Source organism: Artemia franciscana, chromosome 1 (assembly GCF_032884065.1).
Source record: "Artemia franciscana chromosome 1, ASM3288406v1, whole genome shotgun sequence".
NCBI classification, from domain to species: Eukaryota; Metazoa; Arthropoda; class Branchiopoda; order Anostraca; family Artemiidae; genus Artemia; species Artemia franciscana.
Window position 1 is genome coordinate 11,775,794 of NC_088863.1, and position 20,919 is coordinate 11,796,712.

Consider the following 20,919-nt stretch of genomic DNA (forward strand, 5'->3'; position numbering starts at 1 on the left):
TTAGTGGAGAACACTTTCTTTTTGATTTTTTCAACTTTTATCATGACCACATTTATGGACAAGCAGGGCTTAACCGTATGCAAGGTGCAATACATTAAAACAGATTGGACTAATTGACAGTGTTTTCAGATCGACGCTGTTTTGAGGTAAAGAATTCTCTATACTTTTTTACTGATACTGACAAATGTCCTTAGAAATGGAGACACAACCTAGGTTTTCCCGGTACCCACAGGTATATCTTGTGGAGACAGAAAAGTTATCTATTGCCAACAGGTTCAGTTTCCAAAAATCAAAGACAGAGAGAACACACAAAAAAATCAGTTAGTCAGTCAAAGATCGTGCAAAAGCCTGGTTTCATCTTTGGAGGTAAAGCTATAAAGAATATTGATTAATCCCATCTCCTCAAAAATGTATTTTCACCATCCATTCACGCGGTAGATATTCTCGAATGGGTTTGTTCCTTCTGGTCAAGAAAGCATGGTGAAATTATATCTTCTATGGACACAATGCCATCCATCTCAATTATACTTCTCTGCAAATTTTACACAAAGCTTGTTCCCAAAAATGAATGCCCGTGTTCAGCAGAGCTCATAGAAAGCTGTTTATACTCCTCCAAAGGATTAATAATACGGCTTCTAGAGATATAACAGGGTGTCAATGGATATTCTTCTCAGTACCCACCATTCTTACTAGCTATATACTAGTATCACCGTTACGGTAGGTAAAGAAACACCTCACAAGGGATAGTCAATTCCTATGTTTAGACAGCCTGATTGCACTAAAGTCATTACTAAAAAAATACTACTGTTGCCAATAATCTATGAAAAGGGGTTGAGCCTTATATCTCGAATCGGCAAAAAAATTGTTATCAATTACAACAGCAGAAAGAACTTGTTTCCCAAAGAGCAAGCTTATGAAAAATGATGTTGCACTTATGCTATAAATAATTAACGCTTAATGCTATAACCTCTTTTGTTCTAGTTACTTTTGATTTACAATCAACTCAAAATCTATTATAACCAAATTTTCATGAGTTTTAGAGACCGAAAGCGTTAAGTACAGGTCTCCCCCACAGTCAAAAGTATAACGTCTTTTCAACAATCGACGGTTTAAAAGGCGTTTTATATATTTTTTGCTAATCTTCAACATTTTGTAAAATGTCATAAAATATATGCCATATTTCCACGACCTTACTGCATAGTTCTTTTGAAGGACGATAAAAATTCTTCTTCAATAATTTTATTAGGTTCTTAAAAGTTTCCTCTAGGCTTTCATACAAGCCTAGATACTCATGAAAACGCCCAAAGGTTTTTTGGGGTTAGGATGCTCATCCATAGACCAGAAGCTATCGTCAACGCAAAAGTACTGTATACACTGTTATTTGATTTAAAATTCAATGCATGAAAACGATGCATTTTCGCGAAAGAAAAGACACAATTTTAGAGATCAGAGCGGGCATAAGTCGAATCCTCTAAGTTAACAATCTTAAACCAAACAGACTAAATTGAATGAAGAAATCCAGCACAAAAAGAAACGGAAAAGGCCATTAATATGAGTTGTGGAACCCTCATTTAACTCCCCAAAACAATTAGTAGCATTGCCTCTTCAATGAATACGCAATATATTTTCAATTGAAATTATTCTTTACCCGATGGTCAATATATTTGAAAGAATGAATTATTTTAGTCATTTTATGATTATTATTACTTCGCCATTAGTAAGCATATAGATACAGTAAACCCTGGCATTGGGGTTTTTGGACAAGCAAGATCCCCTTTCCTACTTTTATAAGGTTCACTCTATATATAAAAAAGTCCTAGCTACATTTTTTAAGTTTAGCATTAATCCGCAAATATGTAATGGTGGGCCCAAAATAGGTCTGTCGAAACTGTTTTTGAAACATAACCACAATATCACTTTTCCTTTATAGCATCCCCTTCTTAAAAGGGGATGCTTAAAGTTGAAAGTATACAATAGTTGTTCGTGTATAGTAAGTGCTCTTCATAAATTGTTTTGATAAACATAGTTATGTATTTATTTTAATTTTCTCTATCTTGTACTCCGTCCCTATGAACTATCCCTAGCTCTAAGAACAACAAGCAGTTTGCAAGAATACAAAGAAACAATATTTTATTGATTAAATTTATATTAAAATATAAAATAAAAAATGTTGTTGTATGTTGAGTCAGGAAGAGGTTCTTTGGCAGGAGCAGAGGCCACATAATTGCACAGCTTCAATGAGCAGTAAATTCGTTAGGTGAAGGATGAGCAAAAAATTGAAGCAAAATTGATTAAAAAAATTTTTAGGGTTCTATTTTTTTAGTAAAATATAAAAAGGGGAGCAAAAAAAAATATACGCGAATTTTACTGAGATTCTATTTAACTTGAGGTTTAGAACCCTTGTTTTTTTTTTTATTTAAACTTAAAAATTATAAGAAACCAGTTCTGCTGCACTGTCTTTTTATGTAAAAATAAGCGTCTATACACAAAAAGACGAATGCAACAGAGAACAGGCTTATACAGAGAGTTCCGAAATTTACTGCCCAGCTACTTCATTATCTAGAAAAGAAAAGAAAAGTCAATCATTTGCAGACAATAGACAATATGTTTTTCCGAACTAAAAAATTTATAGAAGGATAAATTTTGAATACTGGCTAAATACATTACAAGAGCGGAAACCTCAAGATGGTTGCGATGTCTGGTCAAGACCTTTTTTCTTCACATGTAATTATGCTTGCTATTAACAAATCCTTTTAGACTTTCCTGGAACATTTTGTGATATAGGAAAAGCACAGATACAAATGTGTTCCTTAAAACTGAATTAGTCAATACGAGATAAATGCTCAATGTGAAAATGAGCACTACCTGAGGAGGGGCGGGGGTAGCATGGATTAGTTTTTGGCGGAAAAGAAATTTTCTGGGCAAAAACTTTCATGGGTAGATAAGGTGTGATTTAAAAATTTACATTTTCTAAGAGCCTCACGGAAATAAAACCATCGAAAAAGTGATGAAGAACTAACATATTATGCAATACATATATATATATATATATATATATATATATATATATATATATATATATATATATATATATATATATATATATTTACTTATTATCAATTCTGGTACCCCCTTTTATTGAAATCCTTGGAAATCAAATTTAGTCAGGTCTTCGGGGATGGTGAGAAGGGTGGTGAACTGTATGAGAGTCAGGAAGGTGTACTACGTGTAACAAGGTCGTAAGAAAGACGCATTTGCACTATCAAGAACGGCTCAGGAGCGACTAAGGCCCAGCGGCCACGGGGCAACTGTTTTAAGACTAGAATTGCTAACTGATTGCGCATGCAACTGTTGTGTGACCATGGCCTTGAGGAAGTGAGGTCCAACCCACGAGGCAATCCAGATGTTACTGGTTTCCAATCAGTCTAAAACCGGTTCCGAATGAGACTCCAGTCATGGTCACAGTTGCGTTGCAGTGCTGTCCCAGACATTTTTGGGAGCTACCGCGTTGATATTGTCCAATTATTTTGGCTCTCAACATGTCAGACCAGGAATTAAACATGAAAGTAGACTAAAAGTAGACTAATATCATTACTGTCAAAATGGCTAGTATAAAATAACTGAGCAGCTAGGGGTTTTTAGTTTAAACTTTAAGGAGAAGGTGGAGAAGAAAATCGAATTGAATCATAAGAATATATGTGCATCCAGGTAGTCAAAAGAGCACATCTCCAATATCTTAGTAATTTCTAAGGGTATTAAGTTGAAACCTTCAATCATTGGTGAGGAGTGTGTCGAACAAAATCAAAGTATACTATATACACCCTAGTCGAAAGGGCGCGTCTGCAAAATATCAAGAGCGGCTAAGAGTTTTTAGTAGACGCTTTCAGAGGATGCTGGGGGATGATTCTAAACTAAATCGAAACACTATGTGCATCCATTTCGTCAAAATGATGAACCTATAATATAACAAGAATCGCTTAAAGTTGATATAATATAACAAGAATTGCTTAAAGTATAAAGCTGAAACCTTCGGTGCATGTTGAGATAAATCTCGAACAAATTGTCAAAAGAAAGTATCCGCAACATGTCACGAACAGCTTTTGATATCAAGCTTAACCTTCAAGGAATGATCAGAGAGCAAAAATAAGACACTACCTGCATTCAGGTTGAAAAAAGGGCATATCAAAAATATCTCAGCAAATTATTAGGGTATTAAGGCGACTTTCAGATAATTGTACAGATGGTACTGATCAAAATAAAAACGCACTATGTGCATCAAGGTTGCCAAAAAGACATATTGACAGTATCTCAGGAAGTTCCATGGACCACAGTAGAAACTTTCAGGGAATAAACAAACATTGTACAACAAAAGTCAAAAGCAACTGTGACCATAAAGGTAAAAAAAGGGCGCATTTATAATATTTCAGGAACAACTAACAGTATTAAGTAAAAATTTCGAGTGAATATCGAGAGGTATATTGAACTAATTCAGGAGACATTAAGTGCATTATGAATGTCAATATGGCATATGTGCAATAACTGGGGAACATTTAAGAGTATTAAGTGGGAACTTTCACCGAAAGTTGAGAGAAATGTTAAACTAAATCAAAAAACACTGTCTTGAGGGAATGCCGATGGGGATATTGAACTAAATCGGTGAACTGTATGCATCCAGGGTGTCAAAATGGTTCATCTGCAATACGGCAGGAACGGCTAAGATATTTGAAACTTTCTGTAAATATTGAAGGTGATGTTGAGCTAAATCAAATGACACTATCTCCATCCCGGATATCAGAATGAGACGTCTTCAATAGTTCATACACGGTTAATGGTATAGATTAACGCCTTAAGCGACGAACCTGAAACTGTGAGGGAATATTGGACGGAAAGGACAAGTAGATAACAAATTTTGATTTGTTGACTGAAGGGAGCTCATCAGCGACAAAGAATGTTTGAAAAAAAAATGGTTGTATTGATTCTTAGTTTGAAAGTGTGTTATAGTAAGTGTTATTAGTGTGTTATATTCTTAGTGTGATTTCTTTTTTTTGATCTCATTAAAATTTCAGGCCGTGAAGACACCTTAATAGAAGTTTCAGAACCAAGGGAATCGTAACTGGAAACAAATCTTGTCAGGGATTCTTCATCTCCTTTTTTTTTACAACAAATTGGAACTATATAAGCTAATATACTAGCTCAAAATGCATAAATGTAAACAAACAAGCTATTAAAGCAAAATATAACACACACACAAAAATTCCTACAACGAAGTGTTTGATCATTATTCGTCTATATCAAAGGTTGTAACAGTAGATACGACGGAACAGCTTCACCCCCCAAAAATTCCCAAAATTGTTCACATTTTTTAAAATAATAGTAGTATCCAACCACTTTAGTTTATAATATAGCTATTTTTAGAATAGCAAAATTTTTTATGAAGAGCAGCCCAAAATCTTTTTGCTTTTATTCATAATAAAAAAAATTCAAGAAAACTTACAGAAATTAATTTTTTTAACTTAACAAAAGATGATGTTTCAACAAAAGAAGTTTTTTAAAATAAGTACAGAACTAATTTAAACCAAAGGGGAGCAGAAGTAGTGAAAAAAAAGTCATGCTTAAAACGTAGATAAATAATTATAAATAAACTAATGAAACCCTCTGACAGACCGTATTTCAAACAGTAGGTGGTGCAAATATCGTAGGTAAATACCGCTTTCTAGGGCTGTAATGAGAGAAAGGTAGATATAGCTAGGGCACAATCTGCGGATAAAGGATGACAGATTACCAAAAATTGTCCTTTTCAGCCAACTGTCTAGGGCTAAACAGAAAGCAGGTTGTCCGCAGTTGAGTTGGGAGGATGTCATAAAGAAAGATTTAAAGGGAATAGAAACTTCCTGGGAGGGTGTAACGAGGGAGGCTCTGAATAAATTGGGATAGAGGAGCGTGCGTAGCTGTGTTGGACTCCAGTGGCTTGGTGCTGCGGTGAGTTCTTCATAGTAGTAGTAGTAAAGAGAGTGGAGGGGTTTCCCCCTCCAACTCGCCCCAATGTCATCAGATCCGGTCGGGATTTAAAATAAGAGCTCTGAAACACAATATCATTAAGATCCAATCACCCGCTCATAAGTTAAAAATACTTCATTTTTTCTATTTTTTGCGAATTAACCGGCCCCCACTCCCCCCCCCCAGATGGTCAAATCGGGAAAACGACTATTTCTAATTTAATCTGGTCCAGTCCCTGATACGCTTGCCAAATTTCATCGTCCTAGCTTACCTGGAAGTGCCTAAAGTAGCAAAACCGGGACCGACAGACCGACCGACAGAATTGGCGATTGCTATGTCACTTGGTTAATACCAAGTGCCATAAAATTATATTTTGGTACTTGTATGATATACCCCCACCACTAAAGTTGTTCATTCCTTGAAACATCATAGAACCGTTTTTGTTTTGTTTTCTTTAGTTTCATTTAGCTTAGCGTGAGACGAGACAAAGAGAAGTTACAGAAAAGATGGAAAGTAAATAATTTGGGCTCTATATTAGCAATTTTTTGGAGGGGTGGGGGGGGGTTAAATATTTGGACAGTGGGAAACTTAGAAAAAAATTCTTACTACATAATATGCAGAATAACCTAAAAAAAATTAGGCATGAAGACCCAATATACTTTAAACCCCCCCCCCCCCCCCAATGTATAAATATATAGCCGAAATTTGTTTCTAAAGTATCAGATATTTATCATACTTCGGTATACTTCAGTAAGATTGAGCCTCAGAGAAACAGGTCCTACTTAGATGAAGAATATTAAGTCAGGGGTATATCATACAAGTACTTATTTTTTAAGACATATAACATAAATTTTGAGATTTTAAGTTTAATCTGATTTTATTAAAATTTGAAGTTTAACCAGACACTTTATATACCTAAAAAAACACGTACTTAAAAAAGAACAGACCTTTACACAGCCCAAAAAGAAAAAAGAACCAAAAAGCAGCGCAATATTAACTGGTACTACAGGTATAGTATGGGCTGTGTTCCCTCAAACATCACCCTAAATGACCAATTTCTAATAACTTCCCAGGAAATTAAATAAAACACAGCCCATGAATGAGCTAATTTACAAATAGAACAAGAGCCAAGAGCTCATATGGCACTTGTGACGAGGCGAGAAGAGCTAAGAGCCAAGAGATCATATGGTATGAGCTCTAACAAAATTCTATGAATCAATAGATTGATTTAAAAAGGAAAATAAGAGGCTTAATGCCGGTCAAGATTTAAAATAAGAGCTCTGAGTCACAAAGTCCTTCTAAATATCAAAATTCATTAAGATCCTATCACCCACTCGTAAGTTATAAATACCTAATTTTTTCTAATTTTTCCTCTCCCTTTTGCCCCCCAGATGGTCGAATCTGGGAAAACGACTTTATCAAGTCAAATTGTGCAGTTCCCTGACACGCCCACCAATTTTCATCGCCCTAGCACGTCCAGAAGCACCGAACTCGCCAAATCACTGAGCCCCTCCCCCCAACTCCCCCAAAGAGAGCGAATCCAGTACGATTCTGTCAATCACGTATCAAGGACATTTGTTTATTCTATCCACCAAGCTTCATCCCGATTCCTACACTCCAAGTGTTTTTCCAAGATTTCCCCTTCCAAATCCCCACAATGTCAAAAGATCTGGTCGGGATTTGAAATAAGAGCTCTGAGACATGAATTCCTTCTAAAAATCAAATTTCATTACGATCCGGTCATCTATTCGTAAGATATAAATACTCCAATTTTCATGTTTACCAAGAATTCCGGTTCCCCCCTCCAACTCCCCCGAAAGTCACAGGATCTGGTCGGAATTTGAAATTAGAACTTTAAAACACAAGATCCTTCTAAATATCAAATTTCATTAAGATCTGGTCACCCTTTCGTAAGTTACAAATACCTCAATTTTCAAAATTACCCCCCCCCCCCCCAATTCCACCAAAGAGAGCAGATCCGGTCCACTTATGTCAGTCGCGTATCTTAGACAGGTTTCTATTCTTCCCATCCAGTTTCATCCTGATCTCACCGCTTTTTTCCCAGATTCAACCGTCTGGGGGGCTAAAGGGAGAGGAAAAATTAGAAAAAATTAGGTATTTATAACTTACGAATAGGTGATCGGATCTTAATGAATTTTGATGTTTAGAAGGACATCGTGACCCAGAGCTCTTATTTTAAATCCTGACCGGCATTAAGCCTCTGATTTTCCTTTCAAATCAATCTATTGATTCCTAGAATTTCGTTAGAGCTCATATCATATGAGCTTCGGTCTAAAGTGTCAAAGCTTAAAATCCTGCCCTGGCGTCATAATATTTAACTAATGTTTTACGGGTGTGTAGTTTTTGTTTTTAGTTATTACGCGACTTGTGTATCAAATGTGACTTTATAATAAATGTCTTACAGTATAGAGCTTAAAATTGGGATTTTCTGCTCTTTATATATCAATGTTAATTCTAAATTATAGAAGGCTAAAAATTTGTCCGGGATAAAAATAAAAAAATCCCCCAATATCAAGCTTTGAGATTTTCTCGCAAAATTTTCGGACTTGCCCTCAACCATCTGAAATTAATCTTTTAATGAGCTTTCACAGTAGACCTAAGGATGGGTACATCTGGTATAAAGTTATTTTCTTAGAAGATAGTACCTCCTTCACTCAACATATTAGTCAAATTTAAACGAGAGTACCGACGAATTTGGAAATTTTCGCTCATGCTGCCTGAACATGCTCTGCCCGAGTCGTCTAAAACCTGCAGAACAATTTGACACATTAGGGAGGTTTATTGAAACCAAACTTGCAGAAAGCTAATAAGGTAAAATTCTATGCAGAATAGCGTACAGAAGTTGAGGGTTCTGAACTTAAAGCTAATAACGTAGCTACTTTAAAAGCTAATAACAAAGTATTATTTTTGTGATTGTTATTTTGTTCCCTATATTATAATTTTTTATTAAAAATATCAGAATAAATTTAGATATGATCTAATTGACTTGGTAATCGACTAATTGCACATTTGGGGGGGGGGAGGGTAAAGTATTTGGACATTGTGAAATTAGATAACAATTCTTACTTCATAATGTGCAGAATAATTGTACCTAACGCATTAGGCATGCAGACCCGCTATACTGGATCCCCTTCTTTTAATTAGGTATTTTAAAATAAAACAAAACAAGAAAGAAGCTGCCCCCTAAATTTTTATTAATAATTATTTGCATCTTCATTAAAAATAGTAGAAAAAACATTTGCTCCCAATATATTTTCCTTAGTTGTTAATATAGCCCTTCTTGGTCCCCAGTTTCTTAAGCGAAAATTCAACGTTCACATTGACCCATAAAACAAGAACCAAGTGCCATATGAGCACTTGGCTGACGAGCTTGGAAACTAAATTTAGACTCGGTACTAGAGTTGTCAATTTTGCTGTTCTTTGTTAATTTGCAGTTAGTGCAATGATAAACTTGCAAATACAGTGATCCTGCAGTCTCTCCTTGTTTGGTATTGTAGTGTTTGTCCCACAAAGTTTCATCCTGATCTCTCCACTCTAAGCATTTTCTAAGATTTTCGATTTCAAACTCCAACTCTCCCAATGTCACCGAATCCGGTTGAGATTTGAAATAAGAGCTCTGATAGACGAGGTACTACAAAATATCAAATTTCATTAAGATCCGATAACCTGTTCTTAAGTTAAAAATGCCTCATTTTTTCTAATTTTTCCGAATTAACAGTCCTTTGACTCCCCTCCCCCGCCCCCACCCCTCACATGGTTGAATCGAGGTAACGACTATTCCTAACTTAATCTGGTCTGGTCCCTGATACGCATGCCAACTTTCAGAGATCGCTATATTGATCACATATCTAGCTTCGGATCTTCTTCATGTAAAAATTGGGTCGGTGTGGGATTTTAACCTGACACTTCTCGCACTCTAAGTGAGAGTCATGCCCATAAGCCAGTAAACTAAACTTAAGAAGAACAATCATTTGTTTTATCGGCAAATAAAATTCTTCTTAGCTATCTCGTTCACTCACCTCCCCTCCCAGATGATTGAATCGAGGAAGAGACTATTTCTAACTTGATGTGGTCTGGTCCCTGATATGCCTACCAGCTTTCATCATCCTGGCTTATCTGAAAGTGCCCAAACTAGCAAAATCGGGACCGACAGACAGACGGACAGACAGACGGATAGAAATGGTGATGTCTATAAGTCACTTGGTAAAGACCAAGTGCCATACCCAACAAACAGACAGACGTTGGGAATTGTGATCTCTATATGTCCCTTGGTAAATACCAAGTGCCATAAAACTCATTGAAAGTTTCAACTTCATCCCCCAAGCCACTTGCAAGATATTACAAATATATTTTTTATAACCTGACAAGAAATATTGTTTTGTATTTACCTCATTACTGAACTATGAATAGTTTTGAGTCCCACAGCAGCTTACGTTGCGAGAACACCTTGGCTGGCCGGAGTTAAGAAATACATTCAATACCACCCCTAGCCACTCTCCTGCCCTTCAACTACATTATCTCTGAATTTATGATTCTTTTCCATCCACATCTCAACTGTGCTTGTCAAGTTTGGAACCCTGGTATACCCCACAAAGAATTGGAAACAAATTAATGTATCCAAAAAAGAACTTTAGGAATAATTTTCAAAAAAGGCAAGGTACCATACACTCTATTTCTAAGAAAAGCTAGGTTAAAAACCCTTCAATGCCGGAAGGTTAGGCTATGCTTCCGTTTTGGTAAAAAGATGTAATAACAACCCCTCGCACGGATAAACGTCCTTCCCCTTCTAAGGGGAGTTTCCCCAAGCATCACTCCCCCTCTAAATGGAGTTTCCCCAGATATCGTTCCTCGTTTAGATCCCTTCCGCCTCGATTTGTCTCTGAATCCTTTCCTATTTTGTCTCCCATTCGCAGCTTTACCTCCACAAATAAAAAAAAACCTTTGTCCCCTTCATTACAGAAAAAATTAACAGAATGTTTTGCTAGTTTCTCCTATGTTTTATGTGTGGTGGTAACGCTCAGGACTTTTCATTTACTCGTTTATTTACTTCCCCCCCCCTCTGTTGTTTAGTGTCCCTTTTAACTTTTTTAAATGGATTTTAGTCCATCTCTCCTTTTTAGTTTGTGTGTTTATTCGATTGTTTTGCCCCCTCCCCTTTTTTTAAGTTGTTCTTTTAACTTTTAACATGTATTATTTATTAAATTTTTTGATTTTAGTTTGACTTTTTTTTTCCTTTCAACTTTTAAAATTGACATTTTACAGTTAGATTATTGATTTATAAATGATTATTCATTGTAATTTCTTTTTCGTTGTTATTTTGGAGTTCTTCGCCAGTGTTCCAGTTTTTATGTTTTTTAATGGTATTTCTTACTTCATAATTCAAAGAATTATGGCCCTTCACGGCTGTTTATTTTTTAGATAACTTGTTGTTTGTTTTTTCAAAAACCGTTTTCATAATCTTCAGTTGCTTATTTCTAACCTCAGAGCCACCATATTTAAGAAACTCATTTACCACCCTATCAGCACCTGGAGCCTTAATATTTTGTAAATCTTTTAGTACTTTCGCTAATTCTTCCTCCAAAGCAAATCTTCCTTCACAGGATTAAGCGTCTGAGAATCAGGTTCTACTTAAATAAATAATATTAAGTCGGGGCTATATTATACAATTACCGAATTTTTTTTTCCCTTTTTCTCAGTAAAAACTATAAGAAACAGTAGTTTCAAATCTAGAACGGGATATACCCCCAAACTAGCACTTCTGCACAAACGATAAGTTTCTTTGAACCTCTATAAAATTTATTTTTTTTTTTGGGGGGGGGGGTCGGTGTAACTATCGTTTGGGCCAAGATGGAGAAACCATATTATTTTTGTCTAAAATTGAAAATTTGCAGTTGCATAACCCAGCCTTTCAGGATTGAAAGCACATAGTTGAAAAGCCCAGTAACTATGTTTTTAGAGATAAAATGACACCCTACAGCCCCTGGGGAAAGATTTTCAAATTATAAGATTTATTTATTATTTTATTTGTTATTGGGAAACATGCATACATTTTTCGGGTGGGGAGGGGAGGATTTTGCACGGGAAGAATTTTCTATGGAGAGGGAAATTTCCAGGGGGTGAACTTTTCAAAGGAAGTTTTATGCTAGGTGAATTTGCCAGAATTCTTACACGAAATTTCCTTATAGGTTCTGCTTTCTCTTTACCGATTCAATTTTAGGCCAGGATATGTTAAGGGTAATTGTCCAGGGTACATTTTCACCTGGATTGAATTCTTCAGAGGATATTTCTTTGCAGAGAGAGACTTTTCCATGGAGGAGGAGCCAGGTATCCTGGACTTATTTGAAAAACGAACAAAAATTAAATCTAAAAAAAAAGTTTTTCCAACTGAAAGTACGGAGCAACATTAAAACTTAAAATAAACAAAATTATTGCGCATATAAGGCGGGCTGCCCCCCTCCTCAACACCTTGCTCTCTTCCGGCTACAGTTTTTTGGCACTTAAAAAAAGTTACTTATTATTCTAATTAAACGGCCTTTGTGTTTCAGGAGCAGTTTGTAAGGAATTGGGACAAAATTTAAGCTTTCAAATGCGTAATAATTTCTGTTCGTTTTAAGTATAAATGTTGGTTTTTACTTTCAGTTGAAAAAACTTGTTTTTTTTTAATTTAATGAAGCTTAGAGACAAACATTTTCTAATGACAATGGAAAAAGTATGTCAATTAAAGCAAAAGTATATCAAAATGAAAAATAAAGTAATTAATTACAAAAAATACACAAAACAATAGCTTACTTACAAAAACTAAGATATTAAGATATCCCATTATTAAGATATTTTAGCTTTCATAAAATTTAAGCTTTCATGTGCGTAATAATTTCTGTTTGTTTTAAGTTTAAATGTTGGTTTTTACTTTCAGTTGAAAAAACTTGTTTTTTTTTTAATTTAATGAAGCTTAGAGACAAACATTTTCTAACGGCGATGGAAAAAGTATGTCAATTTAAGTAAAAGTATATCAAAATGAAAAAAAAAGTAATTAATTACAAAAAAATACACAAAACAATAGCTTACTTACAAAAACTAAGATATTAAGATATCCCATTATTAATATATTAAGATATTTTAGCTTTCATAAAATTTAAGCTTTCATGTGCGTAATAATTTCTGTTTGTTTTAAGTTTAAATGTTGGTTTTTACTTTCAGTTGAAAAAATGTGTTTTTTTTTAATTTAATGAAGCTTAGAGACAAACATTTTCTAATGGCAATGGAAAAAGTATGTCAATTAAAGCAAAAGTATATCATAAGGAAAAAAAGTAATTAATTACAAAAAAAACACACACAACAATAGCTTACTTACAAAAACTAAGATATTAAGATGTTAAGATACATTTATTTTATGAAGATATTAAGATAAATTATTAAGATACTAAGATATCCCATTATTAAGTTCTGTGGAGCAATGACGAAGTGTTGGACAATATTGACAATATTTTTTGACAATATTGATATACCTTAGACTCAATTGTTTTTTCTAATTTTTTGGCCCTTAGACTCAATTATCTATAAAAAGTAACGTATTGTCAAAATAATTAGTTAAAAGTAAAAATCTAAAACTAAAATTATTAAAATCAAATAAAGTTTTTAATTCAATATGTTTAATCTAAATTTGAAGACCAAAAACTAATATATTCGATGCCTTTACGCTTCATAACTGAAAAATATTACATCTTTTTCAAAGTGACAACTTGATAAGTACAATCACTCCTAAAAAAAAATGTTAATAATAATAAAAAAATGTTCAGAAGGAAAATATAAAAATTTCCAGCATTCCGTTATGGATAAACATTTCTGATTATAGTGGCTTCATATATCAGCTCATGGGTACTCTTGCAATGCAAGCAAAAGCTGGTGACATTTTTTACCGAAATTACCCCTTATTAAGTTTTTTCCTTATGTTTTCTATAATTATATGAACTCTCTTGTGTACTAATAACTGAACTAATTACTAATAACAAAATACATGTTTAGGATCACCATAAAAAGCTGATTCTCTCAGTGAACGTTATCAATGGTTCGGCTCTTATACTTTTGTTATTGACAATGACCGTTGTTTACTTACCATTCATTGCTAAGAATTTTTTTTTTTTTGGCTCCAACCAAATAATATAGAAAAAATGTTGGCGAAAACTGAAAAGAGGTCGCTCAGTCACAAATTAGATAAAATATTTTCCATATTAAGCGTAAAATTCTATTAGCAGGCAGCCAACCATGGGGCAGCACACTTTTTTCCATGGTTTTTCCCTGTTCAACTCTTTTTCTTGTGGTTTCCTTATAATTACTTTATAGTCCCAAAATTCCAAACTGGCCATGCTCCAGTGTATAATTTCCCCTGATAAGTTCTGCCCTTGTAAACTTCCCTCTCCATGGAAAATCATCCTAAGCAGAAAATTTACCCCCCCCCCCTCCATACGAGAATGTATACATACTCTCACAATAATAAATAATATGCGTAAACTGTAGGGAAATTGGTACTTTATTATTATAGGAGAAACAATCGAGAAGTAAAGTTTGGTAAATGCTAATGAAATAAAACAAAACATGATGAAAAATAATACTTTTTAGCATTATACATAGTGGTATACTTTTTGGTTTAATACTTCTTTATTATATCATGAAAAGAGAAATCACCAAAGCAACAGCACAAACACATAAAAAAAAAAGAGACAGAAGGAGAAAAGGAAGACTGTTTTCCTAAATTAGTGATTAATATAGACCAGCACTTGAATGAGGCCTTAACCCTACTCATCCATACAATCACATAGGTCAAACAGCATAGTCAAACACAATCAACCATAAATAATAATCCATGGACAGGCAGTCATGACGTCAATAAGTATAAGTCGTCATTTACCAAACAGTAGAAAAAATAATAAAGACAAATAATTCAGAGGCAGCAACCCAACACAAGGGCTCATCAGGAGAATACACTGGCCTATAGGGTTTCGCCACTTTAAATTCTCTACCCAGCCAAGTGTTGTGGCTACCACAGAATATCCATGGCATCCCCGTGTCAGGTATCACCCCCAAAATACATGCCTATGAAAAAAAAAACCCAGCAAATGTAAAACAACCAAGTAACACCAAAACAAGCTTATCCTGTTAATATATCCCTCTTTTTAGCAACAATAGGTAAACTAAATATGATAAAATTTACCAAATCACAAATATTAACACATTGCAAAAAAAATAAAAATTAATGAACTAAACAATTATAGAATTCATCTTTACCATGTGGCTTTTTTTTAAATCCACTCTATTAGAAACACAATTCAAAATAAATGGCGCTGCATCATCATTTGTCGAACCTCCGAAATTAGTTGAAAATTTCCTTAAGTATTTCCAGATAATTCTTTTGATATTTATTTAAAAGTTCATTATAATGAAAACTAAATTTTTTAAATTGCCAAGTTAATTTATTTGCAGAAAAACCTCTTGATATCAATTTTTGGCTTAAGATTTTACTTCTATTTTTAAAATCAATGTAATTACTACAAATCCTTGCATAACGAAGTAACTGTGAGAAAAACGCAGAATACGTGATATTTGAGTGTATATTACTTTCAGGGAATGGGAAAGTAATCACTTCAAAATCAACTATGAAAACTACAACCAAGAATTATGGAAGGGCATTATATAATGCCCAGAGGGCATTATATTAAATACGTAACCTAAACTAAACTAACCAAAATACCAACTAAATATTAAATTAAGATATAGCTACTATGTACTTGCCCAGCGAGTCGAAGCTAATTGTCTGGTATATACACTGCGAAAAGCGGATAATGTCTCGTGTTCGCGATCCAAATTCTCAAGTGTTTCTCGAGCAATACGTGCAATCTCGTGCAAGTACCGGGAAATTTATAACTAAAAAACTACCAAGCGGCTCCCCCAAGCCGGTCCCCTGAAATTTGCTAAAGAAAGAACAAATACAACTTTGTCTTACTCTTTTGGCTTGTATTTTTGTATAGACGTCAATAGAATTATGGGACCTTTTTGACACGACCCGGTCCCCTATTTACCCAGCCTTTTAGGAGTGAAAGCATTTATAAAAAGAAAAAATATAACTTTGTCTTACTTACTTTTTCGGCTTGCATTTTGCATAGAAGTCAATAGAATTCTGGGCCCTTTGACCTGACCCGGTCCCCTATCAACCCAGCCTTTTACGAGTGAAAGTATGCATAGAAAAAACAAAAATAACTTTGTCTTAGTCTTTCTGCTTGCATTTTGGCATAGAATTTGATAGAATTCAAAACATTTTGACCCGACCTGGTCCCCAATTAACCCAGCCGATTAGGATTGAAAGCATTTATAGAAAAAACATATACAGCTTTGTCTTACTCATTCGGTTTGCATTTTTGCATAGAATTTTGGGTCTTTTGACCCGACTGGGTTCCCTATCAACTTAGCCTTTTAGGAGTGAAAGCACTTATAGAAAGAACAAATACAACTTTGTATTACTCTTTCGGCTTGCATTTTGGCATAGAAGTCGAGTTCTGGACCTATTGATCCGAGGGGGTCCCCTGAAATCTGCTAAGGAGTGAAAGTACTTCTCTTTAGGCTCGTATTTTTGCATAGAAGTCAATAGAATTCTGGGCCTTTTGACCCCACCTGGTCCCCTATCAACCCAGCCTCTTAGGAGTGAAAGCTTTTAAAGAAAGAACAAATACAATTTCGTCTTACTCTTTTGGCTTGCATTTTTGCATAGAAGTCTGTCGAGTTCTAGGCCTCTTGAACGGACTTGGGCCCTTATCAACCAAATCTTATAAAAGTAAAAGCTTTTAAAGAAAGAACAAATGCAACTTTGTCTTGCTCTTTTGGCTTGTATTTTTGTAATGAAGTCCGAAGAATTCTAGGTCTCTTGACCCAACTCGGTCCCCTGTCAAACCAGTCTTTTAGGAGTGAAAGCTTTTAAGAAAGAACAAATACATTTTTGTCTTACTCTTTTGACTTGTATTTTTGCAATGAAATCTGTAGAACTCTGGGCCTCTTGAAAAAACTCGGTCTCTGTAAACCAAGTCTTTTAGGAGTGAAAGCTTTAAAGAAAGAATAAGCACAGCTTTGTCTTACTCTTTTGGCTTGTATTTTTGCAAATAAATCTATTAAATTCTGGGTCTTTTGACCCGAATCGGTCTCCTTTATAGCCAGTCTCTTAGGAGTAAAAGCTTTAAAAGAAAGACAAAATATAACTATATCTTACTCTTTTGAGTTTCATTTTTGCAACGAACTCTTTAGAATTTTAGGCCTCTTGACCCGGGTCGGTCCCCTGCCAACCCAGTCTTTTAGGACTGAAAGCCTTTAAAGAAAGAACAAATGCAACTTTGTCTTACTCTTTTGGCTTGTATTTTTGCATAGAAGTCTGTAGAATTCTAGGCCTCTTGACCGGACTTGGGCCCTTATCAACCAAATCTTATAAAAATGAAAGCTTTTAAAGAAAGAACAAATGCAACTTTGTCTTACTCTTTTGGCTTGTGTTTTTGCATAGAAGTCTGTAGAATTCTGGGCCTCTTGAAAAAACTTGGTCTCTGCAAACCAAGTCTTTTAGGAGTGAAAGCTTTAATGAAAGAACAAATGCAACTTTGTCTTGCTCTTTTGGCCTTTTTTTTACAATGAAATCTGTAGAATTCTGGGCCTCTTCAAAAAACTCGGTCCCTGTAAACCAAGTCGTTTAGGAGTGAAAGCTTTAAAGAAAGAACAAGCACAGCTTGTTCTTTGCATAGAACAAGAGTCGGGGACCCGACTCAGTCCCCTTTAAACCCTGTCTCTTAGGATTTAAAGCTTTTAAGAAAGAACACATAAAACTTTGTCTGACTCTTTTGGCTTTTATTTTTGCAACGAAGTCTGTAGAATTTTAGATATCTTGATCTGACTCTGTCCCCTTTAAACTCTTGTCTCTTAGGAGTGAAAGCATTTAAACAAAGAACAAATACAACTTTGTCTTACTCTTTCGGTTCGTATTTTTGCATTGAAGTCTGTAGAATTCTAGGGTTCTTGACACAACTTGGTCCCCTTTCAACCCAGTATTTTGGGAGTGAAAGCTTTTAAAGAAAGAACAAATACAAGTTTATCTTACTCTTTTGGCTTGTATTTTTGCAATGAATTCTGTAAAATTCTTGGCCTCTTGAGCCGACTCGGTCCCCTTTCAACCCCGTCTTTTAGGAGTGAAAGCTTTTAAGAAAGTACAATTACTACTCTGTCTTACTCTGTTGGCCTGTATTTTTGCAATGAAATCTGTAGAATTCTAGGCCTCCTGACCTGACTTGGTCTCCTTTCAACCCAGTACTTTAGGAGTGAAAGGTTTTAAAGAAAGAACAAATTCAACTTTTGTCTTACTTTTTCGACTTGTTTTTTTTTTTTTTGGCAATGAAGTATGTAGCTCTCTAGGCCTCTTGACCCGACTCAATCCTCTTTCATCCCAGTCTTTTAGAAGTGAAAGCTTTTAAGAACGAACAAATGCAACTTTGTCTTACTCTTTCGACTTGTATTTTTGTAACGAAGTCTGTATGATTCTAGGCTTCTTGATTCGACTTGGTCCCCCATTAACCCAGTCTTTTAGGAGTGAAAGCTTTTAAGAAAGAACAAATACAACTTTGTTTTACTCTTCTGGCTTGCATTTTGCAATGAAATCTCTAGAATTCTATGCCTCTTGATCCGACTCAATTTTTTTTATCCCAGTGCTTTAGGAGTGAAAGCTTTTAAAGAAAGAACAAATACAACTTTGTGTTACTCTTTCGACTTATATTTCGTAATGAAATTTGTAGAATTCTAGGCCTCTTGACTCGACTCAGTTCCCTATCAACCCGGTCTTTTAGGAGTGAAAGTTTTTAAGAAAGAAAAAATACAACTTTGTCTTACTCTTTCGGCTTATATTTTTCCAATGAAATATGTAGAATTCCAGGCCTCTTGACCCGGCTCGGTCTCCTTGCAATCCTTTCTCTTAGGAGTGAAAGCTTTTAAAGAAAGAACAAATACATGTTTGTCTTACTCTTTCGGCTTGTATTTTCGCAATGAAAACTGTAGAATTCTTTTCCTTTTGACGGATCAAAAAAAAAAAGATTTTTTTTTGACGGATCAGTCATTTCTTCGGCTAAGGTGAAATTTTCGAACACAGTTAACAATGATATCCAGCCAACAAAGCGTATTGGTGCTAAGGCGGCGTCAAATAATATTAAGAATATTCTCGATCTGTTACGTAAGGGTGATAATGACGATTTGGATATTCCTTGCTACGCCATTCTTGTACCTACTGAAGTCCCCTGTGTACCAGCGGTAACATATTATAGACTAGCTGTGAAAGTAAATAGCTCTGAACAGATGTTAAAAGCTATGTCTTCTAAAATGGCATCTTATGAAACCAATTTCCCATCCTTATCGTCTCACAACGATGAAAATTATGCCACTGTGATTATCTCCTAGGTTCCATATGATCTGAGCAATCCTACGGAGTGCAGACAAGCTCTGGAACAAGTTTGCGGTCATGAATCGATTCTGTTGGTTAACCCTGTTGGTGACGAGATGATTGTGTCCAAAGATAAAACCGCTGCCCCAGAGTTATGTGGCTCGGCCCAGTCTTTCCTACCCTCCTCAATTGTGAAAATGAAATCCAAAAGTACTTTGGTTTAATTAAAGGCATTGAAAGTGATTTTGAACTCGCTTTGTTTAAGGAGATCCCTGGGATCACTGATGCTACTCATCTTGGCAACTCGAATTCTTTGAAGTTCTGTTTTACGGATGCCAGGTCACTCGACCATGCTTTGAAAAGGAGTATTCGGATTGAGTATAAATTAATTCGAGTATCTGTTTTTCACGATCTTCCACGACGATGTAACAAGTGCCGTTTACCCAACCACCAACACGTGGCGTGTGAAAGTTCTTCCCCGAAATGCTCTCGATGTACTGGTCCTCATGAGGCAACACGTGATTCGCCATGTCAAATTCAGCCCAAATGCACTAACTGTGATGGATCTCATGTTTTTTATAGCCTACGGTACCCTATTCTACGTGATATTGTTAACAGCAGAAAGAAAACTCCAAACCTTGAATGAATGAATTAGACTATACAAGATTTTACGTTTTTCACGAATTTATCACTGTGCAATAATGTTGTTTTTAACTATAATGATGACCAAAATAATTTGCCCACAAACCACCCCTTAGCCAGCCCGATAGCCCTTTAAACCTGATTAACTGTGAATATCTCGACACTTCTGATTTTCGACAAATGTAAAACCTAAGCTAATGGAAGAGACCAAACTTAATATAATTTCCTTTAACATCAGAAGCATACGGGATAAGTGGGCTAATTTTAAAGATTTAATTTTAATTAATGGTATTTCCCATTAGACGTAATTAGAGTAACAGATATGTGGCTTTCAGAAATTGATGATACTAATGAATTTTCCCACCCTAACTTTCAAGCTATTCATATTGAAAGAAAATTAACCAAGTCCTCTGGCGGCATTTCTCTTTACATCCAGTAAAGTCTAGAATTCACCAGGCTATTGGACTGTGAATCCCTATTCTCGCAACATATAGATAATAAATGCATTTATTCAATAATTGCAGACATAAGTGTAGACGAGAATTCTTTTATTTGTTCATTATTTTATAAACCAACCTCATTTCCAACACCTTTCTTTTGAAATCTGTTTGATGATTTTTCTAGTTCTATTAATTTACCACAAAAGAAGACAATAGTTTTTGGGGACTTCAATTGTAATTTACTAAATGTTAGAAATAATAATGATTGTGATACCTTCTTTGAAACATTCGCCTCAAGTGGTCTTCTTCCCACAATCCTTTTTCCTGCTAGAGTTGATCCTATGAGGTCTACAGCTACTGTAATTGACA